The 24735-nt window shown below is 47.8% G+C and overlaps 3 long non-coding RNA genes across 3 annotated transcripts in view; 2 read left to right on the top strand and 1 right to left on the bottom strand.

The window, feature by feature from the left end:
• The window catches only part of LOC108317310, a 19747-nt gene extending 15502 nt beyond the window's left edge, over positions 1-4245 (top strand). Inside the window, exon 3 of the long non-coding RNA XR_005203275.1 lies at positions 4211-4245. This is a non-coding gene — a long non-coding RNA (uncharacterized LOC108317310). The remainder of the gene's footprint in view (positions 1-4210) is intronic.
• Positions 4246-9078: 4833 nt separating this feature from the next.
• On the top strand, positions 9079-15056 carry LOC108317307. The gene is made up of 2 exons (XR_001830692.2): positions 9079-9179; positions 14451-15056. It is a non-coding gene; the product is annotated as an uncharacterized LOC108317307 (long non-coding RNA).
• LOC108317306 overlaps positions 9798-24735 on the bottom strand; it is a 41937-nt gene continuing 26999 nt past the window's right edge. Inside the window, exon 3 of the long non-coding RNA XR_001830691.2 lies at positions 9798-10221. This is a non-coding gene — a long non-coding RNA (uncharacterized LOC108317306). The remainder of the gene's footprint in view (positions 10222-24735) is intronic.

The following is a 24735-nucleotide window of genomic DNA, read 5'->3' as shown; positions in this document are numbered from 1 at the left end:
CTCAGGTGATCTGCCCACCTTGGCCGCCCAAAGTGCTGGAATTACAGGCATGAGCCACCATGCCCGGCCAGTTTACTAGTCTTAAAAGAAAACAGAGGGAGATTTATTTATAACCCAGGAGTGAGAAATTTTTTATCTATTTAGGACTCAAAAGCCACAAATAATGAAAGAAAATCTTAATAAATTCAACTATATAAAAATTAAAGTGAAATTTTTAGAAAGCTTTTTAGCTTCATAAGCAAAATTTTATTTAAAAAAAGACAAATGAGGAAAAAATATTTGTAATTTACAGATGAGGGCCAATTTCGCTAATATTAAAGGAGTTCTTAAAAACAGAAATGAAAAAGCCAAAAATGTGATTTTAAGACAGACAAAGACCATGAGCAGATAGTTTACAGAAAAAGAACTGCAATCCTTCTGAACACGTAAAATGTCCTTTTTTTTTTTTTAAGAGACCGAGCCTCTCACTCTGTTGGCCAGGCTGGAATGCGGTGGTTCAATCTTGCCTCACTGCAACCTCTGCCTCCTGAGTTCAAGCTGCCCCAGCCTCCTGAGTAGCTGGGTTACAGGCGTGCACACCACGCCTGGCTAATTTTTTGTATTTTTAGTAGAGATGAGGTTTCACCATGTCGGCCAGGCTAGTCTGGAACTCCTGACCTCAGGTGATCCACCCACCTTGGCCTCCCACCATGTCCAGCCTAAGATGTCCATTCTTTTTTTTGAGATGGAGTCTCGCTCTGTCACCCAGGCTGGAGTGCAGTGGCACGATCTCAGCTCACTGCAACCTCTGTCTCCCGGGTTCAAGCGATTTTCCTGTCTTAGCCTCCTGAATAGCTGGGACTGCAGGCACATGCCACCACACCCGACTAATTTCTGTAATTTTAGTAGAGAGAGGGTTTCACCATGTTGGCCATGCTGGTCTCGAACTCCTGACCTCCTGTGATTCATCTGCCTCAGCCTCCCAAAGTGCTAGGATTACGGGAGTGAGCCACCACACCCGGACAAGATGCTCATTCTTAATCATAATAAGAGACAAGAAAGTTATTTGAGAGACTTTCTCATCTATCATCAGATTAACCAAAATCCAAAAACTTGACAGCACCCTCTGGGACAAGGGAAATCTGAATATGGACTGGACATTAGGTGATATTATGGAATTGCTAACTTTGTTGGGTGCCTAGAAGAATGTCTTGTTCTTAAGAGATGCAAGCTAAAATATTTAGCAGAGAAGGGTCACGATGTTGGCAACTTGGTCTCATGGTTTGGGGAGGAAAAATATGCACACAAATAAATCAATTAAACGTGGCAAAATTATTATACCTCAATAAAGCCGAAAAAAGCCACCATTAAGAAAATGAAAAGAGAAACAGCAGACTAAAAGAAAATATTTACAAAACCAAATCTGATAAAGGACTTGTATCCAGCATTTGCAAAGAACTTCTACAACTTAATAACAAAACAATAAAGGAGCAAAATCACTGGTAGTCTAGTGGTTAGGATTAAAAAAGAAAGAAAGAGAGAAGAAGCAAAATATATGAACAGATATTTCTCCAAGGGAGATATACCAATAGCTGATAAACATATGCACAGATGCTTAACATCATTAGTCATTAGGGAAATACAGATTAAAATCACCATGAGGTGTTACTTCACATACACTAGAATGACTAATAATAACAGAAGTTGGCTAGGATGTGGAGAAACAGAACTGCTATGGTTTTAATGTTCCCTGTAAAACCCATGCTGAAATTTAATTGCCATTTGCAGTATTAAGTAGTGGGACCTTTATAAATGACGCAGTCTGTGGTAGTCTATCATAGCAGCAGAAAACAAACTAAGACAAGAACTCTCACACATTGCAGGCGGGAATATAAAGTGGTGCAGCCTCTTCGGAAAACAGTTTGGAGGTTCCTCAAAAAGTTGAACGTAGAATTACCACATGACCCAGCAATTCCACTCCCTAGGTATCTACCCAAGAGAAATGAAAACAGGTACTACACAAAGACCTGTGAGTCACTGTTCCTACAGCATAATCCATAAGAGCCTAACACTGGAAACAACCTAAATATCCATCCACTGATGAATGAATAGGCAAAATAGGCAAATGTGCTCTGTCCATGCACTGGAACAGTATTCAACAACAGAAAGGAGCAAACTGCTGACACATGCTGCCATATGGATGAACTTCAAAGGTGGGAAAGTGAAAGAATCAGACACAAGAAACTGCGTGTTGTATGATTCCACTCACATGAAATGTCCAGAAAGGCAAATTTAGAGAAACAGCAAACAGATTAATGGCCTGGGGCTGAGGTGGGAACACAGTTATCTATAAGTGGGCATCAGAGAGGAGTCTTCCTAGGGGACCATAAGAATGTTACAGAATTGATTTTTAATTTTTTTTTTTTTTTGAGACAGAGTCTTGCTCTGTCCCCAGGGTGGAGTGCAGTGGCACTATCTCGGCTCACTGCAGCCTCTGCCTCCTGGATTCATGTGATTCTCCTGCCTCAGCCTCCGGAGTAGCTGGGACTACAGGCGCATACCACCACGCCCAGCTAATTTTTGTATTTTTAGTAGGGACGGAGTTTCACCATGTTGGCCAGGATGGTCTCGATCTCTTGACCTCATGATCCGCCCACCTAAGTGTCCCAAAGTGCTGGAATTATAGGTGTGAGCCACTGTACCTGGCCGATTTTTAATTAATTTTTTAAGAGATGGGATCTTGCTCTGTTGCCCAGGCTGGAGTACAGTGGTATGATACTGGCTCACTGCAGCCTCAACCTCCCAGCCACAATCAGTCCTCCCACCTTAGCTTCCTGAGTAGCTGGGACTGCAGGCATGAACAACTGTGCTTGGCTAATTTTTTTTCCCATTTATTTATTTTATTGCATTTTAGGTTTTGGGGTACATGTGAAGAACATGCAAGATTGTTGCATAGGTACACACGTGGCAGTGTGATTTGCTGCCTTCCTCCCCATCACCTACATCTGGCATCTCTCCCCTTGCTATCTCTCCCCAACTCCCCACCTCCACCGTCCCTCCCCTATTTCCCCCCAACTGACCCCAGTGTGTAGTGCTCCCCTCCCTGTGTCCATGTGTTCTCATTGTTCAACACCCGCCTATGAGTGAGAACGTGCAGTGTTTGATCTTCTGCTCTTCTGTCAGTTTGCTGAGCATGATGGTTTCCAGGTTCATCCATGTCCCTACAAAGGACACAAACTCATCGTTTTTGATGGCTACATAATATTCCATGGTGTATATGTGCCACATTTTCCTGTCCAATCTGTCATCGATGGGCATTTGGGTTGGTTCCAGGTCTTTGCTATTGTAAACAGTGCTGCAATGAACATTCGTGTGCATGTGTCCAAAAAAAAAAAAAAATTTGTATAATGGGAGCTTGCTTTGTTGCCCAGGCTGGTCTTAAACTCCTGGGCTCAAGCAATTCTCTGGCCTCAGCCTCCCAAGAGGCTGGGATTAAAGGCACAGGCAACTGCCCCTGGGTCTAAAATTGATTTATAGTGATGGTTGCACTACCTGGTAAAGTTGCAAAAAAACATTGAATCTTATACTTGAATAGGTTGAATTTTACAATATTTAAAAAGGGCCTCAGTAAATCTATTTTTTAAAAAAACATTCAAGGTTCAGTTTTTTATGGTAATGCAATATTTTTCTGTCCATTAATAGCTATTATTTGAGAACATTTACAATATTAATGCAGCTTAATCCAAGAGAAATTCAACTTTTTAATATCTCAATACTGGGTATTAATAAGAAATAATAGCCAAAATAATTATGGTCAAAATTATGCCAAAAACGTAAAAATAAATGGTTAGTATTAGTATGACTACACACAATTCAGTATTTGGTGTAAAGTTTTTTGGCTGCAAGACAGAATGTTAGCTTTACTTAACTGTGGGGGTATCTCTTAATGCTTGGATGGCCTCTTTTGGTATTTCTTCTGTTGTTGGTTTTTAGCCTAGTTATCTGTGACTGTATGAATGGAGTTGAGTAGAGAGGTATCCATTGTGTTAATTCCAAATAAGAGTGCATAACTTACATAGTTTGGATATTTGTCCCAACCCAAATCTCATGCTGAATTGTAATCCCCAGTGTTGGAGGTGGGGCCTGGTGGGAGGTGTTTGGATCGTGGGGGCAGATCCCTCATGGCTGGGTACTGTGTTCATGATAGATCTGGTCACACCTGTCATCCCAGCATTTTGGAAGGCCGAGGTAGGCAGATCACTTGAGGCCAGGAGTTTGAGACCAGCCTGGCAACATGGCAACATGGCAAAATCCCCTCTGTACTAAAAATACAAAAATTAACCAGGCGTGGTGGTGAGTGCCTGTAATCCCAGCTACTCGAGAGGCTAAGGCAGAAGAATTGCTTGAACCTGGAGGTGAAGGCTGCAGCGAGGCAAGATCGTGCCACTACACTCCAGCCTGGTAGACAGAATAAGACTCCATCTCAAAAAAATAAATTAAAAGTTTATGGCACCCTGCGCCCTGTGTCTCTTGCTCCTACTTTCACCGTGTGATGTACCTGCTCCCCTCACCTTCTGCCATGATTAGAAACTTCCTGAGACTTCCCCAGAAACAGATGCTGATGTCATACCTCCTGTATAGCCTGCATAACCATTAGCCAATTAAACCTCTTTTCTTATAAAGTTCCCAGTCTCAGATATTTCTTTATAGCAATGCAAGAATTGCCTAACACAATAACTGATTACTAAAATAAGGAATAAGGAGGTAGACAAGTAATGTAACTGTCCAGTAATTTTGAGGCCCATACGTTAAGCCTAAAGAGTTTAATCATGATTCAGGAATAAAGGCCCACACAATATACAGTAGAAGTTAAACTGGAAACGTAAGAAAAAAAAAAAGAAAAAGGCCAGGCGCTGTGACCATCCCTGTAATCATAGTACTTTAGGAGGCTGAGGTGAGTTGATTGCTTAAGTCCAGGATTTCGAGACCAGCCTGGGCAACACGGCAAAACCCCGTCTCTACAAAAAATACAAAAATTAACTGAATGTGGTAACACATGCCTCTAGTCCCAGCTATTCAGGAGGCTGATGTGGGAGGATTGCTTGAGCCCAGGAGGTCAAGGATGCAGTAAGCAAGATTGTGCCACTGCACTCCAGCCTGGGCGATGAGCAAGACCCTCTAAAAAAAAAAAAAGAGAGAGAGATTAAATGCCCACTTTTTTTTACTTTAATAGTATATGTATACTACATATATATATACACTACATATGTATACCATGACCATAAGAAAATACATTTAGAAAACATATACCCAAGTATTTAGATCGCGGCATTATGTCTTGAAGTTCTTGGTTTACAAAATAAAAAAAAAAAAAGAGAGAGAGAAAAAAAGAATGAAAGGAAAGAAAATCTGTAAATGCCTGTAATAGCAAGGGTGAATTTTCCACCATTTCCCCTGTGACTTTAGACAATCTCAGCACGTTGTTTATGTTGTTCTCAGCACAAGCTCTGGCCGGGGAACCGCAGGGTCCAGAGTTCAAGGTTCAAGTTCAAGAATTCAGTGTTGGACACCTGACCCAGAAGGCCTCTGGCTGTGATAGGCTCCTTTTGCCATTGAGCCCTTGCTGTGTAGGGTAGCATTGTAGACCCCCCCCAACCTCCCCGCCACATAGGATGGGTACTGGTTTATACTCATTTATATAGTCAGCTCTCCACTTCAGTATAAACTTCTGAGGACAAATGGGACTTAATAAAAGGCTTACAAAGTTAATAAGTGTGATTTGGAAAGCCAGAGCCGAGCAGAAAGAGAATACCACTTCTGAATTTTATTTCATCAAGGAAGTCTTTGATTGTGATTTATATTCGTGTGAGAATAACAAAAAAGAAAAATTAGCATGGCAAAAGTACAATATATTTAACCTAATGTGCTTTTTATCCTAGATATAAGAGGACACAGGGCAAAAGGAAAAAAGCCCACTTAACGTGAACAAAGTGAGCAGACAACCTACTCTTTCCCTAAATAAAGGTTGGCAGAGAAGAGAAAGAGAATAAATATAGGTAAATGAAAACTTTGGTTGGAGAAGCTGATGTATCTGGATGATAAAAACATGTTATATGAAAGAAGCAGAGAGACAGGAAGAATGACTGAAGAGAGGGAGGGAGAGAGAGGAGGCCAGGGTAGGGGGACAGCGTGAGAGAGGGGCTGGAGGGGGAGAGAGGAAGAGAGGTAGGGGACCAGACCCTGCAGGGCCTCTCAGGCCATCAGAAAGATGGGGGGCTTCTCCCCTGAGTGAAGCAGGAGCCCTGGTCGCAGTGGGTAGAGCAAGGGCAGGATGGATGTGGACGGTACTGGGGCAGCAGGACGCACTTCATTTGGGAGTGTGAGGAGGAGATGCGTTGACAGGGAAGTCCTCAGCACAATGACACACAGCAAGCACCAAGCCCACCACTTATGGCATGAGCCCTATCCTATCCCCCAATACCTGCAGGCCCAGAGAGGTAAAGCGCCTGCTTAAGGTCACAGCCATAGAGACACACAGACGCATAGAGACATTTGTCTAGAGGACCGTGGGGAGCGGGGCTAAGCGTGTGGGAAGTCCAGAGGCAGGTGGTCGGCTCCTGGAGGGCAGGGGTGCCGGGCAGTAAAGGGCAGAGAGTACATGGTGACAGTGCACCCTTGGCCTCTAAATCTGTTTCTTACCTAGGGGATGGGGAAGTAGCAGTGACACCTCCTACATGAGTCATGTAGGTGGCACACACACATAGAAACAGACACACACAGATAGACACACACATACACACAGAGACACAGAAATAGACACAGACACACACAGAGACACACACAGACATACACAGACATACACACAGACGCAGACATAGAGACATGGATACACAGAGAGATGTCTAGAGACACAGAGACACACAGAGAGACATCCAGAGACGCAGAGAGATATAGAGATACATACAAAGGCCGGGCGCGGTGGCTCAAGCCTGTAATCCCAGCACTGTGGGAGGCCGAGGCGGGTGGATCACGAGGTCAAGAGATCGAGACCATCCTGGTCAACATGGTGAAACCCCATCTCTACTAAAAATACAAAAAATTAGCTGGGCATGGTGGCGCGTGCCTGTAATCCCAGCGACTCAGGAGGCTGGGGCAGGAGAATTGCCTGAACCCAGGAGGTGGAGGTTGCAGTGAGCCGAGATCGTGCCATTGCACTCCAGCCTGGGTAACAAGAGAGAAACTCTGTCTCAAAAAAAAAAAAAAAAAAAAAAAAAAAGGAGGCACACAGTTACAGACACACAGAAAGACACAGACACACAGAGACAGACACACACACACATTCATACACACAGAGACACACACTTAAACACACATAATACATTAGTTAACTGAACTGCCAAATTGTCAAAATAACAAATTCCAGAACGAACTAAGTGTTGATGAAATTCTTCCTGTAGAAATGAACAGAAGAGGTGACACCAGGGCTAACCTACTCGGGAATAACCTGGGTAAGCTCTTCCTAAGACAGGCTGTCACAATCTTCCCAAGGAAAAAGAGAGAGAATATGACATTATGATTAAAATAAAGGGGTATTTCCTTGACTTCCCACACCATTTTCCCAGGCTGAAATCACACGGTGAGATGCACGTGCAGGGACACATTAGTTTTCACCCCACGCACCATGTGGAGGGCCGGCTCTGACCCCAGTGGCCAGAAGCCCAGAGCAGTAGTACTCCAGCCCAGGCTCCTCATCTAAGACCTTTCATGATTCCTGCTGCCTGGGCCCACTCCAGAACTTCTGATATCACTCACCTGGAGGAGACCTGGGCATGGGAACTTTAAACATCTTCACAAGGGTCCCAATGTACAGTCTCAGGTCACAAACTACTGACTTAAAGGGTTTTTCATGCCCAGCATTTGTTATGGAGAGAAAACAGCAAGTCAAGGAATCTGCATAGTGATTAGCAAATAGTGGGTGCTCTGCGTATGTTCCCTGGAGGGCTGAAGCATCCAGCGTGGCTTCCCTCCTGCTCTTAGACTTGCACTTTTCCATGCATTTGCTTTCTAGCTTTGCCGTTCTTTACTCCAAGCTTGTATGCTTTTGTAAATCAATAATAATGGAGAAGATTTGCCAGCTGTTCAAGGACCCAAAGATCAGCTTCTTTTGCTTCCTTTTTCTTTACCTATTCAAGGAACAGGAAACACCCATAAATAGCCACGGAAAGGAAATGCCTCAGTGGGGGCTGAATCTGCGAGCTGAAGCCCGCAGGGCTGAGCTGCTGAGCCCTCCAAAACCCCTTCAGAAGTCCCTAAGTTCGGCAGCCTGGATCCCACAGTGGGTTGTGGTAACAGAGAAGCTGGGGAGGCCCTGGGGGCTGATGGTGCTGGTGGGGGTAGGGGGTGGTCCTGGGTTCCTGAGCTAGCTGGCCTTAGAGCTCCATTAGGTCAAGGTCATGGGTACAAGTCATCCTAGTGACCTCACACCGACACAGCCACCAGGCCCTGCCTCTGAGTGTTTCAGAGAAAACTCCAGACAGAGGGGTACGCAAACACTCCAAGGGCTGCTTTATCTAGGGTAAAAGCCTCGTGACACTCTGTGAGGGCCAGGTCAGGGTGCTTGGACTGCTGATAGGGACACCAAGGCCAAGCTCAGGGTCCCTCTGTGCTGGTCCTAAGCCACAGAAGCCCCTGAATTTCTGGACCCCACAGCATCCTGAGGCTCGGCTCCCCTCCATATCATCCCCGGGACTCTGCCTGGGGCTCTCCTGGCTAGACACAGAGCAGGAGCCAGGTAGCTCTACAGCCTAAGGAAGACCCCCAGGAAACTGAAGCATGGAAAGCACTGGGAAATCCCCACTCCAGCTCTAAGCCTGCTGGAGCAGGGTCCCAGCAACTGTTTCCCCAACCCAGAAGCACAGCACCTGCCCGGCCAGGAACTTAGAGAAATGAAGGCCTCCCCTAATCCCAGGATAGTAATACTATTTTTCCCCTGTTTACAGACAGGAACCCTGGGTCTCAGAGCCATTTGGTCACATGACCAGGGCCCTCTCTGCAAAAGATGCAGAGCCAAGTCCCCTGACCCCAAAGTGCAGGCCTCCCAGTGCTGTCAGAGCACCTGCATGGTGGAGGGGGCTGAGGGCTTTCTTCCCAGCCCAGGTCATCTCTCCCCACGCCTCAGCCTTGAGCATCTACCCAGGAAGGTGAGGAGATGAAGGCCTGGAGAAGGATCTGGAAGGAGCAGGTCCACATGGGGCATCAACTACTTCATTTGTAAGCTAAGCCAAGCTGGGTTTGGAGTCCGGGGGGGGCCCTCGAGGGCAAGCCTCTGGGCTGGGAGCCAGACTGATCTCTGCCCACTGAGGTCAGGATGAGTGTGTTCTTTTCTGCCTCCCTCTTTCTTAGAAGTTCTCCCAGCCCAGCACTTCCTGAGATTTCTGCTGCAGTGCCTAGCAGTCTTCTTAACCCCTCACCCCCCACTCCTTTCGAGGCAACTCAGAACCCAAAGGGGAAGGGTCACAGGTATACAGGTGCCCATGGGTTCCAGGGAAAGAGAGCATGCATCCGGGACTCTGGAGGGCTCTGTTTCAGCTTCATCTCTTAACCTATGCCTTAGACGAGCCACTTTGCCGCTTAGAGCCTCAGTCTCCTCAGCTGTCAAATGGAGTTGGCAATGACAACAGCCTGGTAGAGCATGCTTGCAGATGGAAAAAAGACAGACCTTGATGGGGCACCAAGCACCTCCTCTGGGCCAGGCACTGGCATTACCGATTGATGTGCATTTCCTATTCATTCTTTGCAATCACCTAGTGAGGTAGACATTAATATTTCTGCCATTTTATTGTCATGGGACTAAAGCAGAGAGGGGAGGTAATTGTCCAAGGTCACACAGCTGGCAGGTGGTAGGGCTGGGAGTAGGTGAGTGGAGGCAAAAAGAAGTCTTTCATTTGGCCTCTGATGAGTATTCTCAGCACTTCAGGGGCTTCTGGTAGACTGTGGCTCACGCAGAGGCCAGGCCTGGCCCATTCACTGTGCCTCCCAGCACTGGCACCTAGCAGGATGTCTGGTGCAGAGTTGGTACTCTGAATGGCAAGTGCGTAACAGTCCAGACATAGGGAAGGAAATTCCCTGGGCTCTGGAATGAGGACTCCCCTCCCTGCCCCAAATCTCATTTCCCAGCTCTGTCACTTCCCCGCTCTGTCACTGCATGATTGCTTCTGCCTCTTGGAACCTCTGTCTCCTCATCTATAAACTACAATCATGACAATAGTATCACAAAGGGGATTGTGAGGATTCGAGGGTCAGAGGTGCATACAAAGTCCCCTTACTCCTGCAACCCTTGATAAATAGTACCTGCCAACACATTATAAATAGTACCTGGAAATGGGGAACTGTCTGCAAAGGGATTTGGAAGAGGAGACCCAGTGTCTTTGGATATGTTATGCTGCTATTGAACTTCCCGAGTTCATAGACAGAAGGAGATCTTTCCTAGGTCAGGATGAAGGTGTGAGGGCCTCAGATCAGAGGAGTGACTCACAGGGACATTTGATGTCACCTTGTGAGCCAGCATGTGATGGGGCCAACCAAGGATCTGAGACACAGCTTGAGACTCGGGTGGGGTCAGCCTGGGAGCAGGCCGCCTGCCTTGGACCAGAAGGACCCGCTAAGGGCTGCCAGCTGGATTCTTAGACCGGAGCCCAAGGCTGATGCAAGCCAGGTCAGGGGCCTCAGGCAGGTCCTAGCCCCACTGCCTTGGCCAGCTTAAAGGACCTGCCAGGGCCACTCCACCCACACCCAGCTTCTTCATTCTGATAGGGAAAAGCAAGGCCCAGTGAGGGGCAGGGGCTGGCCAAGGTGCCCAGCAGGCATGTGGCAGGGACCAGGATGCCTGGCTCTTGACCCCAGCCATGCCCCTCACCTGGCTGGACGCTCCAATTGAGGCCACCCTGCCCACCTCCAGTGCCCAAGAGAGGAGAGACTGGACAGGTTGATTTCTGCCCCATAATTGCCAGAACCAAGCTGATCTTCCCTGCCTCAGGCCGTGGCATGCGGCCGGGCCTGGAAATACCAGCTGCACAAGTGAGACCCTATTTGGTGCTGGGCCCAGGAATAGGATGTTTGGAGCCTTGCAGGGCTGCCCACCAGGAGACCATGAGGTCACAGGGGTGGAAACTATGTCAATCAGTGAGAGGGGTGACACAGGCATGATTCATTAGAGTAGCAGGCTGGTGTGGAGGGTTGCAGGCTTTGGGCCACACTGTCTAGGTTTAAATCCCAGCTCTACCAGGGACCAGCTGTGGGGCCTTGGGAAAGTGCCTTAGCCTCTCTGTGCTTCAGTTTGCTGGGTTCTGGAGTACTCACCCCATAGGGTTGCCATGAAGATTAATGAGATGTAACCATTTGGCACAGCCCGGAGTACGGTCAGCACTCACCCAATGGTGGGCATTGTTGCCCTCCACCGTCATTGTCTCTGAGCCATGCACGTGCCTATGTATGCATGTGGGGTCCCAGAGAGCTGCACTGCTTCCAAAGAGGAGCTGTCACCTCGACTCACTGGGGCAGACTCAGCTCTTCCCTGCTGCTGCTGGTTTTTAAATTTGTATATATTTATGTATGTATGTATGTGTGTATCAGAAAGGGCTTTGCTCTTGTCACCAAGGCTGGGGTGCAGTGGCAATCCTAGCTCACTCCATCCTTAAACTTCTGGGCTCAAGCAATCCTCCCACCTTAGCCTCCCAAGTAGCTGGGACTATAGGCGTGTGCCACCACGCCTGGCTAATTTTTTCGTCTTTTTGGTCTTTTATAGAAACAGGATCTCACCGTGTTGCCCAGGTTAGTCCTGGGCTCAAGCAATCCTCCCACCTCAGCCTCCCAAGTAGCTGGGACTATAGGCATGTGCCACCACACCTGGCTAATTTTTTCATCTTTTTGGTCTTTTGTAGAAACAGGATCTCACTGTGTTGCCCAGGTTAGTCCTGAGCTCAAGCAATCCTCCCACCTTGGGCTCCCAAAGTACGGGGATTACAGGCATAGGCCATGGCATCTGGCATCTGCTGCTACTGTTAATTTCTTCCAGATCTTTCCAGATGACTCCATTCTGCCTGAAGTGCCTTCATTCCTGCCCTGGGCTGCCACACAGCAATCCTGGGGGTGGGGGCACTGAGGCCCATAAGCACCGATGGCCCCAGTCTGCTGGGTGAATTGAGGTCAGCCAAGAGCCCTGGGCGGTGGAGCAGGGCTTCCATCCTGGCTCAGCCTGTTGTTTGTGGCAGCCTCGGGCGGGGCATCTCTCCCCTTGGGTCCTCCACATTCTCCGTGGTAAGGTAGGGGATGATCTAAAATAAGATTGTGATCTCCACTGGCTCTTTGATGGCGGAGACTCCGTGATTCTATTTTTGTTCTTCTGTTAATAGCATCGTTACCCTCACAATAGTGAGCACTTACTGAACACCTGCTATATGCCAGAGACTGAACTTGGTGGTTTGTTTCATGGTAGCTATCAGTTACTGCATGCTTGGATCCACCAGCCATGAGCACGAGGCAGGAGCATCTCATTTAATCATTACAGCTCCCTTCTGGGGAGGAATTATGGTCATCCCCGCCATAAGGAGGAGCAATGAAGGTTCCACATGATGAGATGCCCTCATTCTGCCAATTTGGACGTAATCACCAAGCCATGACCAAGTCCCTACCACTCTGTGAGGGAGGAATTTTCATCTCCCATTTACTGATTAAAGAAAAAACCCGCTGCCCAGAGAGGGGCAGTGACTCAGCCCACATCCCACTGTTTGAGATGATGACCTCTGAGGACATTTGGCCTTGACTTTCTATCTTCTTTGATCCTGCTAGTCTGTGCTGAGGCTTCGAAGAAATGTGCCTGGGCTTTGTAAATCTCAGTTCCTCCTCAGAATTCCTGTTCAGTTACTCTGGGCCTACAGTGGACTCCAGGTAACTAAGGGTCTAGCCTTTGGCCAGAGGTCTGACCACCAGATAAACTTGAGCCCTAACTAGGGAAGAACGGCACAGATCACGGAAGGTCACACCCTCTCCACTGCTGCTCAGGCAGGCGGTTCATCCCACCTGGGCCACCTGCTCTGTGCTGCACCTACGTTATCCTCTTTGTGGCCTGGGACAATTTGCCGGCTTGAGATGAGGATGTTCATTTTGTAGACAAGGAAATTGAGGTCGAATGGTTTATCCAAGCAGGGAATCGTTGACTGGTGCCCCAGGCAAATCATATTATCAAGGACACTTTTTAAAATTCCAGCAGACTGGAGAGGGTGGGGTGTTTTTCCACTTTTGGGTAAGGAATTTGGGCTTTAGGCTGCAGGCCCTGCCTTTGGCCAGGCAGAGAAAGAGGTCGCATCAGAGATGCAGCTATGGTTCGAAGGTCCCTCCCTGAGAAGCCTTTTCCTTCCAGTGGCAACCATGGAAGGCCGGCTTCCTTGCTCTTTCCAGGCCTCTCTTATACTCACCTTTTACCCCCAAGGGCAAAGAAAAGAGGAAGCCACTGTTTGCTTTCTGAAGGCCCAGGCAAAGTGAAAATAAGAGCACCCATGTGAAGGATGGTGACTCATTCTCTGACGGAGAGACCAGGCCAACTAAAGCAGAGGGGCCTTGGGAAGACCTGGGCTTTCATTCCTTTTGGGACCAAAATGAATCACTGATCTCATTAAGTCACACCGGCCAGTCCCAAACTTTCCTTGGTAGAACCACTGCAAGCATCGAATCTTAGGTGAGGCCCCATCAGTGGGCACTAGCAAGAGCGAAAAGGCTGGGCTTCTCCTCTCTCAGGAGGCCAGACAGGTCCTTGTTCTCTTTGGAGCAAAGTGGAAACTGGGACCAGAAGAGTCAGGTCAGGGACAATGCCTCAAACAAGACCAGTCAGCAAGGTGGCAGCCCCTACCTAAGCACACTAGTGCTTTGGGACACCATCCAACTCGTCCACTCATTTGCCCATGGGTTCAGGCAGGTAGTCAGCAAGCACTGACAGCATGACCAGCTGGTGCCAGGTGTTCTACGTGCCATTTCTTCTCTAGACCTTGCTTCAGAGGAAGAGGAGCCTCAGTTCATAGACAAGAAAACCAAGGTGGCTGGGCACGGTAGCTCACACCTGTAATCCCAGCACTTTGGGAGGCTGAGGGGGGCGGATCACCTAAGGTCAGGAGTTTGAGACCAGCCTGGCCAACATGGTGAAACCCCATCTCTACCAAAAATACAAAATTAGTCAGGCGTGGTGGCAGGTGCCTGTAATCCCAGCTACTTGGGAGAATTGCTTAAACCCGAGAGGCAGGGGTTGCAGTGAGCTGAGACCATGCCATTGCACTCCAGCCTAGGTGAGAAGAGCAAAACTCTGCCTCAAAAAAAAAAAGAAAGAAAAAAAAACCAAGGTACTGGCCTGGCTCACACAGCCAGGAATCGATCCCAGAGCTGGCTGATCCTGAACCTTTCTTCTTTTGATGCTTTCTCTACAGATACCTACTCTTCATTTGCAGGCACTGAAGGCCCATTTCACACATTGCCATCTGGGTTGGTCTAGGAGAGCCTAGAAAGCCAGAGATTTTTCTTGACAAAGCAGCCTGGGTTATTTCAGAGGAGGAACCTGCTGCAAAGAGAAGCAGAAACTTGGGCCCATCCTCCAGGGCCTCAGCACTCCAGAGGCCAGATGGGTAAGCCTGACGTCATCCACCAAGTCATGGCCCCATTCCAGGCTGTGCTCCGCTGGCTTGCGAACCCTGTTCCTCCATGCTCTCTCCTCCTCCCTTTCCTCGGCATGAAGGAGACTGAGTGGTGCTGGCAGCCACTTCCCAGCATCTGGCGGAACATTCTGCCCCATAGTTGAGCTCTTCTCACTCCCCAGCTTTCCCTAGGGATGGCCGGTGACTCATATTTCCATTTTCAATGTTGGGCCAGGAGCCCAATCTTTCCATGACCACCAGCACTGGCTATATAGTGTACGATGTGATATCAGATAGGTCCGAGTTCAAATCCTCCTCTGCTGCTTGTTGGCTGTGTGATTTCAGGTAACTAACTCACCCTCTCTGAGCCTCTGTTTCCCCATTTGGAAATGCAAACCACAATGATCGACTCTGATGTCTTCCTTCTTGCAAAAGTCCCTTCCCTTTTGTCTGAAGCTCTGAAAAATGAACCATTCCCTCTATCAGCTTTCTCTTTTATATATTCACCTTTCATAAGCCAAGGAAAGAGGAAGCTGGTATTAGAGTTTTTGAAATGGAATAGTAATATTTATATGCCATTTACTATGTGTAAAGAATCTATTATCAGGTGTTATTATTGGCCCCCAGCCTGGAATACAGTGGTGCAATCTCAGGTCACTACAACCTCCGCCTCTGGGGTCCAAGCGATTCTCCTGCCTCAGCCTTCCAAGTAGCTGGGACTACAGACACGTGCCACCATGCCCAGTTAATTTTTTTGTATTTTTAGTAGAGATGGGGCTTCATCATGTTGGCCAGGCTGGTCTTGAACTCCTGACCTCAGGTTATCTACCCACCTTGGCCTCCCAAAGTGCTGGGATTACAAGCATGAGCCACTGCACCCAACCTATTCGCCCCATTTTATAGGTGAGGAAACTGAAGCCAAGAGAGGTAAAGTAACTTGCCCAAACCAGAAAGTGGCACAGCGAAGATTCACACCTAGGCTGTCTGGTTTCAGCGTCCATGCTCTTAAACCCAATATGGAGAAATGGAAACAAGATGAAATGGGTAAGGCCATGGCATAGTGCTGGGCCCATAGTGAACTCCAAATAGTGTTTACTGCTAGTACTATTACTTCTCCAGCATCATCTCTGAGTCTCATCCTTGCACACATGAAGAAGCAGGGCAGGGATCCCTGTTCTTCTGGCCAAATCCAGCAGTCAAGACGCTCTTGAGTTAAAGAGGGCCAACTGGTTACCCCAAATGTGGGGTGCCTTTCATGCCACTTGAATGTTCTTGTCAAGTGGCCTGCCAAAGACGGATGCTCTCCCTTGTTCTTAGGGTGGGAACAGGAGACGAATTGCAAGTGGGGTGCTGGGAGGAGGAAGAGAGGTCACTGAAAGGGTGAGAGCCTGCTGGCACCCACCATGGAGGAGGAAGGCAAGAGGGGATGAGGGGTGTGGCAGTGGTTTTGGTGAACGCTGAAGAACCCTGGCCTCCCAGTTTCCCATCTCCACTCCTTCTCTCCTCCCCAAATCAATACACTAGTTGTTTCTACCCCTGAAACAAACAAAAACAAAGATTGCCACCCTGTAGATGTCAGCAGATTGTCAGGTGACCCTCCAGCCCAGGAAGCTTGGTTCCAAGAGGCCAGGTTGAACCACTGGGCCTTCTGCTTCTTTGAGAGATCATTCCTGCCAAAAGGTGAAGCTTGCGATTTGGGCCCCAAAACCAAAAAACCAATGAGATGCTGGTAACAGAAGCCCTACTAGAGACAAAGTATCCCTTTGAGGTTACAGGTGAAAGGGTGGGCACAGGGTGATCAGGAAAAGACAAAAAGAAAGCAGGGCTGGCAATATGGATGACAGACAAGACTGAATTTGCGAGTGATAAGGGGACCACTCTGTCTCCATGTGCCACCTCCACCTGGCCTCTCATTTTTATTATCCTTCCTAGACCGGGGGCAAAGAGCTGATGTTACATAGACATCCACCTCATCTCGTTCTTCTGTGACCCCTTTGTGGCCAAAGGCCCGCCTTCTTCATTCCCCACGAGAGATGAGCCAGACTCCAGGTCTCACACTTTAGCTAGCATTCCCTCTCTGGGGCTGCTGGAAGGTTTGGGAGGTTGAGATCTTTGCTGCTTGGTCTTCTTTGCCAGACAGGGCCATTGTCCCCTCTCTCTCCCTATTTCTGAGCTTCCAACTCTGCCTGTTCTCAAGGCACTTGGGAGCTTGTCTCCCGGAAGGAATGACAGCGAGAGTGGACACCCAAAGCCCCTCTCCTAGCTGGTTGCTCACATGGCCATCTCCAGCACTGGTCTTTGAGTGCAGGTCCTGGCCCCCAGTAGATATCCATAAACAATTTTTTGTGTTTTATTTTGATGACCTCTGAATCATTCATTTTTCTACTTTTGAACTGATTCACTCTTTTGTGTTGCATAAACTCCGTTGAAACCTTAGTCTATAAAATTTTGTTATTTTAACTTGAAAAAAGTGATGAGGAGGTCTTATCTGGACAGTATTCATCCTGAGCTATACAGATCATTCTAGAAAATTTCCTATTGAATATTTTCAGCTAGAAAATAAGCCCACTGGAAGCCCCCAAGCCCATGCCTGACCCTAAGTTCCTTCATTCAATGAGCATTGATCAAGATTGCTTCCAAGCATTTGATGTTGTAAGAAACGCAAAACCGTGTAAGGCTTGAAGCTGCTAGCACTATACAAAGGACAGGAAGTCCTCCAGCCATTGGTCGATGTCTGTAGAACATCAGCTATTTGCTCCCAGATATTGATTACACACAGTGCAACAGGAAACAGAACACTTCGTGGAGCTCATAGTCTCCAGCTGGGGGTGGGGGGGTGACAGACATCAAAACCATAATCCCAGCGAGAGCCAAGCACAGTGCCAGGCACCCCATGCAAACAGCTGCCTTTGAAGACACTTGCTTCAGAGTCGGCTGGGCTGGCTAGCACCTCAGCTGCATTACTTTCTTTGTATAACCTTGAGCAAAAGGTGTAAACTCCCTGAGGCTTAGTTTCATTTTCTGTAAAATGGAATAATAATCGCTTTCTTCCTAGGGTCGTGATAAAAACGAAAAGCAATGACCCAAGTAGCTGGTGTATCATTATTATTATTATTAATGTTATCATTATGCTAATGATCATGACAATACAATAAATACCAGATGAATGGCACAGAAACGGAGGAGGGAGGGAATACTTCTTGCTGGAGAGAGGGTGGTATGAGGATAATTTTCGGGAGAAGGTGGGTGTTGGTGCTGAGCCCTAAAGGAGGGGTTGGATTTCTATACAAGGAAGTGGCGAAGAGTGAATCAGTTCAAAAGTAGAAAAATGAATGATTCAGAAGGTCATTAAAATAAAACAAATAAAGAATCTAAACCAAATGACTGGGTTCCTTAAAAATAGGACATTGCATTGCCAAGCTGAGAAGCATTAGTCAGGCGGAGGAGGTGGTTACTGGGAAATTTCGCTCAGTTCAGCATTATTGAGAAGTTGTGGGTTCCTGAAGCATTCAGTGGGAGTTGTGCAATCCTGAGGGGTTAAGGTAACACAAACCCTGGTCCAGGGAGTGACAGGGAAGTGTTTAGGACGGGGTCAATATTAGAAGCTCCTTGAAAAGCAGAGCAGCCTCCAGGGAAAGTGGTTAAGTGTGCTGGAGGAGTCTGGGGTGGATCTACAGGCCAGGCGGCATCTGTCTGGGGAGCCATGACAGAGAACATCTGGAAGGCAGGGACAGTGCAGCCCGGGGTCTGGGTCTGATATGTTCATTCTCCCTACAGTGTCTTGCAGTCTCTCCTGGCTTCTCTGTGCATTCTCCTGCGACAGGGACATTCCACCTTCCCTGTCCAACTGGTGGAGCTTGGTAGATGGGTTCAAACCCTAGCTCTGCCACTCACTTGCTGTGTGACCTTGGGCAAGTCACCTCACCTCTCTGTGCCTTCATTTTCCATCCACAAGAAGGGGGATCATCATACCCACTTCATAGGATTATGGTGAGGAATAAGCGCAACACGCCTGGCACATACAGGAACAGAAAATGTTAGTTCCAGCACCTTCTCCTGTTCTCCTTGCCCTGGTCTTATCCTCTGCTCCTTTACCAATTCTGATGATTTCTTGCTCAGAGTGACCATGGATTCTATAGGCAAATAATCGAACACCTTCGATCTGATGTCCTGCCAGGAGGTCATCAATTAATTTGTGTCATTCCACTTACATTTACAAATAACTATAACATGATGAGCACTGTTTTTAGAATGAAAACAAAAATATGGCATACGGACAAAGAGATGAGGGACTTACGAGAGATGGAGAGGAAGTATCCAGGGACTGAGAGGGGAGAAGTGGACATCTGCAGTGCCACTGCTGTGTGCTGGGCGTGGAGGACCCCCAGGCTCAGGAGGAGAATGGGGCCCAGCCTGGGCTTTGGAAATGCCGTAGCACAGTGTGAGACAGACACGCAAACCCAAATGTCGGGGGTGCCCGGTAGAGACAGTGGTTTTACTGTCTTGCATGAGCTGGGGAAAGCTTTTGAGAGGAGGTGATAGAGGAGCTGGGTGCCGAAGGATGAGTATTTACCAGGAAGGGTATTTTAAACAAGAATGACCCATGTAAAGGCCCAGCGGCATCAAAGAACAGAGTATTTGGAAAACAGCTGGTGTCTCTTTAGAATAAGTGAAATTTTCATTTATCATAGGACCAGACACAGAGTAAGTACTCAGTTGAGTGATTGAGCATGGGTCTAGCACATTGGTTCTGTTAGATCGTCCATGGATTTGCCCCCAGCTCTAAGCCCACATTCCTAGGGATAGCCCCATCATCTTCCAGGAGGAGGACAGCCTCAGGGTCAGAGGGAGGAGAGAAGTGAGCTCCAAACAAAGGGAGGCTGTGAAGTGGGCTAGTTTCCTGCTTCCCAGGGGCCTGTGCAATGTCTCTCCTGCCCGGGGCTGGACGTTCTGTTCCCTTCCCCAGACAGAACCCGAAGGTTGGGCCAGCCCTCTGACCCAGGCTCAGCTAACGGGAAAGCGGGCCGCACTGGGCCCCAAGTCATCAGCTCACCGTGATGAGGTGGGCCCTGGAGATTCCGCCAGCCCTGGGCAGCATTTAGAGAAGTACCAGGCCGAGTCATCAGCTCTGTGCGGTCACTGCCTGCCGGGGCTGCGCAGGGTGAGTGGGGAAGTAATAGATTGCGGCACTAAGCCATGGGAACCAAGTGTCGGGGCACTGGAGCTCTCTCCCTGGGTCTGTTACCAGAAGCTGGTTATGTAATCGGCTCACTCATGCCTTCAGCAAGCATGTATTGAGGGGCGACTGGGCGCCAGGCACTGTTTCTAGACTCTGGAAATATAGCTGGAACAGATACAGAGACCCTGCCTCAGGAAGGTGGCATTCGGGTGGACAAATGGATGTGAACGCTGTCCTCCTACCTTTAGTGAGTGTCTACCACAAGCAAAGCTCTGTCCCAAGCACTGTGCTGGTGATATCTCATTTCATCCTGTCGCTGTGGGAGGCAATCCTCATTATTATCCCATTTTACAGAACACTGTCCTGCCTTAGGAACCCACCAGCAAGAATCCCCTTCCCCAGATCTTCCCAAGGTCCTTCTACCCTTCAGGTCAAATTGCTTCTCAAAAGGCAGTGAGGGCCAGGCAGGGTGGCTCACACCTGGCAATCCCAGCCCTTTGGGAGGTCAAGGTGGGCAGATCACTTGAGGTCAGGAGTTCGAAGCCAGCCTGATCAATATGGTGAAACCACATGTCTGCTAACAATAAAATTTTTTTAAAAAATAAGCTGGGCGTGGTGGCGTGCACCTGTAATCCCAGATACTCGGGAAGCTGAGGTGGGAGAATCGCTTGATCCCAGGAGGCAGAGGTTGCAGTGAGCCGAGATCGTACCACTAATCTCCAGCCTGGACGACAGAGCAAGACTCTGTCTCGAAAAAAGAAAAAAGGCAGAGAGCTAAGGTGAGGTGCAAATAGTGATACCTCGCCTTACTCTCAGCTCTCGGTGACCTAACGGGTCAGGAACGAGAAGCCTGGCATCCTCTGATAACAGTCAGGCCCCACCCACCCAAAGCACTTTCCTGAACTCACTGGAACTTTGAGCTTTCAAATGCTGTCAGAGCCTTGTAATCATCCCTTTTCCAACATTCCTTAATCATCATTACTCTGGGCTCAGACATTTAATTGCTCATCAGCTTCTTCATACTTTCATGAAGGGAGAATTTCTTCATTCTTTCAGGGCAAGTGTAGCCTTTGATCAATTGTGCTGTAGGTGAGTCCTCCCCACCCCACCAACTCTACCCCTGCCCCATAACTGGTATTCTGCCATGCCTTCACTCACTCACATGAGCCCTGCTGTGTGCCAGGAAATTGGGTCAGGAGCCTCAAGGGATGCAGAGGAAGAAGCAGCCACTGTGATCAGGGGCCAGAGAGAAGGTGGCAGCAGGGGATTGGTGAGCCCAGGGGTCATGTCACTCTGCAGGACTGAGAAAAACATTGCCTGCAATTGCCTGCATCTGGAAGGCCAGTAGAAGTCACCCAGGTTCAGGGTTGTCTGGGCAGACAGGAGTGAAAGGACATGTGGCCTTTAGGGAACCTGGACATAGCCAGGGGTGCACCACAATATCTAGGGGATAAAGGGGTCCAGGCAGCCAAAGGACCAGCAAAGAGATGCGGGTGGCCAAAAGGGCAAACTCATGGAAGGTCTTCAGAGTGGGATTAAGGATTTAACTTACTTGGCTGGGCGCGGTGGCTCACACCTGTAATCCCAGCACTTTGGGAGGCGAGGAGGGTGGATTGCCTGAGCTCAGGAGTTTGAGACTAGCCTGGGCAACATGGTGAAACCCCGTCTCTACTAAAATACAAAAAATTAGCCGGGCGTGGTGGCGTGCTCCTGTAGTCCCAGCTACTCGGGAGGCTGAGGCAGGAGAATTGCCTGAACCTAGGAGGCAGAGGTTGCAGTGAGCCAAGGATCGTGCCACTGCACTCCAGCCTGGGTGACAGAGCGAACCTCTGACTTAAAAAAAATTTTTTTAGCTTACTCATTTGAGAATGAATTCAAGTTGTTGAGCCATATTTCTGCCCTAGGAACTGTTCTAGACTTTAGAGACTTGACTACAAAGAGGGCAAGACCCCTGCTCTCAGTGGAGTCTACCTTCTAGAGGGGAGTTGGAGCCAGGTTGTACCTGCTCACAAGAACAGGTGTTTTAGATTTTCAGGAATTTGGACAGTCATGTGATGTCACGTCGGTAGCTTGAAATTGGCCACAGTGGGTATGCTTACACCACAGAAATTGGCAGATGCTATAAGGCAGCCTTACTCCCTACCCACAATCATCCTGCACCCAAGAGCTGATTGTTAGACATTTGCCAGGGTACCACTAGGGGAAACAGACAATAAACAAGTAGGCCCGTAGGTAAACATAGTAACGATAGATTGTACATAAGGGAAGAAAATCAGCAGGGCCTTATGGTATAGAGGTAAGCAGGGAAGGCTTCCAGGAAGCAATGTCACCTGAAGCTAATATCTAGATCCTACAGAGGAAGAAATCAGACTTTTATTTTGGTTTTTTCTTTGTTTGTTTTCTGTAGACACTGCATCTCACTTTGTTGCCCAAGCTAGTCTTGAACTCCTGGGCTCAAGTGTTCCTCCCACCTGGGCCTCCCAAAGTGTTGGGATTACAGACCTGCGCCATCATGCCCAGCTAGAAACAGACTTTTGAAGAGTTGGGACAGTGTCATAGACTGAATTCTTACCCCCTGAAAATTCATATGTGGAAGCCGTAACTCCCAGTACTTCAGTATGTGACTGTATTTGGAGATAAGGCCTTTTAAGAGATAGTTAAGTTAGAATGGGGGATTATAGTGGGCCCGAATCCAATATGACTGGTGTCCACATACGAAGAGGAGATTAGGACAGACACCAAGGATGTGTGAGCACAAAGAAAAGACCCTTAGAGGACACAGTGCGAAGACGGTTATCTGCAAGCCAAGGAGAGACCAAACCTGCTAGCACCTTGACCTTGGACTTGTAGCCTCCAGAACTATGAGGAATAAACGTTTTGTTTCACTGTCACGCACTAGCCAGTGTGTGGGATTTTGTTATAGCAACCTTAGAAAGCTAATATAGACAGTATTCCAGGTAGAAGGTACAGCAAGTGTCAGCAGCCTGAGGACATGGAAGGAGGCCAGCGCACCTGGAGCACTGTTGGGAGGAAGGGTCTCTATAAAGTACCTTTTCTTTTTTTTTGAGACGGAGTCTTGCTCTGTCACCCAGGCTGGGGTGCAGTGGCCCACTCTCGGCTTGCTATAACCTCCTCCTCCCGGGTTCAAGCAATTCTGCCTCTGCCTCCCAAGTAGCTGGAATTACAAGTGCCCGCCACCGTGCCTCGCTAATTTTTGTATTTTTAGCAGACAGGTTTCACCATGTTAACCAGGCTGGTCTCGACCTCCTGACCTCAGGTGATCTGTCCAACTTGGCCTCCCAAAGTGCTGGAGTGAGCCACCACACCCGGCCGATAAGATTCCTTTTCAAAAAAAACTTTTGTGGAGACAGGATCTTGCTAGGTTGCCCAGGCTTGACTCAAGCCCCTGGGCTCAAGCGATCCTCCGACTTTGGCCTCCCAAGTAGCTGGGACTACAGCCACACACCACTGTGCCTGGCTAAGCTGCCTGGTTTTCATGTAAGTGAGTTGGTGACCCATTTGGAGAGGTTTTATTTTTTTTTAATTCATTTGTGACTTTATTAAGATGATTTTTTGTGATCTTTCTAATATTTTAATTTAAAACTTTTAATTGATATTAATATATGATTGTTTATATTTATGGGGCATATGTGATATTTCTATACACTTAGACAATATGTAATGATTAAATCAAGGTAACTGGCATGTCCATAATCTCAAACAGTTATTATTTCTTTGTATTGGGAATTTTCAAAATCCTCTCTTCTAGCTGCTTCAAAATAAATAATAAATTATTATTAATTACAGTCCCGCTGCTACGCTATGGAACGTTAGAACCTATTCCTTCTATCTAGCCATTTGTACTCATTGACCAGCCCTTCCCTGCATTCCTTACGCCCTTCTCTCCCCAGCCTCTAGTAACTACTATTCTACTCTCTACTTCTATGGAATCAACTTTATTAGTTCCCACTTATGAGTGAGAACACAGAATTTATCCTTCTGTGCCTGGCTTATTTCACTCAGCATAATGTCCTTCATTTGGAGAGTTTTAAGCGGGGAGTAACGTATAGAGCTCCACAGTCATCATTTCTTCTTCTGCCGTATTACATGGGGGATCCGATGAGATGGAGCATTCCAACTGTTAACTGCTCTAAATATGATGAAATGCGAGGGAAGTTTGGGAGAATGCTAATAAGGGCGAACAATCCAACTCAGAACAAGAAGAGTCGGAGGTAGATGGTTTAATGATGGGAAGTGCTTCTCCCTCTGTAACAAGCCAAGAGGCAACACGCCTGAGAAATCAGCTTCCAGAATCAATTCACTTCAGTAAGTATCTAGTGAGCCCCTCCTGCTGTGCCAGGCTGGTTCTAGGTTCTGGGGATAACCGAGATTTAAAAACAGCAGACAGGCCAGGTGCCGTGGCTCACACCTGTAATCCCAGCACTTTAGGGGCTGGGGCAGGAAGATTGCTTGAGCCCAGGAGTTCAAAACCAGCTTGGGCAACGTAGTAAGACCCTGTCTCTACGTAAAATACAAAAATTAGCCAGGTGCAGTGGCACACACCTGTAGTTCCAGCTACTTGGGAGACTGAGGTGGGAGGATTGCTTGAGCCCAGGAGGTTCAAGGATGCAGTGAACTATGATCACACCACTGCACTCCAGCCTGGTTGACAGAGTGAACCTCTGACTCAAAACTAAAAAACAAAGAATAAAACCAGCAGACAGAAATCTCTGTCTTGTGGAGCTGGCATTCTGGGGTGAGTGGAGGGGAGCTGGAGACAGCACCTAAGTATGATATAGGCTATGTCAGGTAAGTGTGGTGGGAAAGTAAAGCATGGGAGCATGGGGGAGGGCGCTTGGGTGGACAGGGGTTGCCATTTTCTTTTCTTTTTTTTTTTTTTTT

This window comes from Cebus imitator, unplaced genomic scaffold (assembly GCF_001604975.1).
Source record: "Cebus imitator isolate Cc_AM_T3 unplaced genomic scaffold, Cebus_imitator-1.0 Scaffold200, whole genome shotgun sequence".
Classification (NCBI taxonomy): domain Eukaryota; kingdom Metazoa; phylum Chordata; class Mammalia; order Primates; family Cebidae; genus Cebus; species Cebus imitator.
This window is presented reverse-complemented; position numbering and strand designations above follow the sequence as displayed.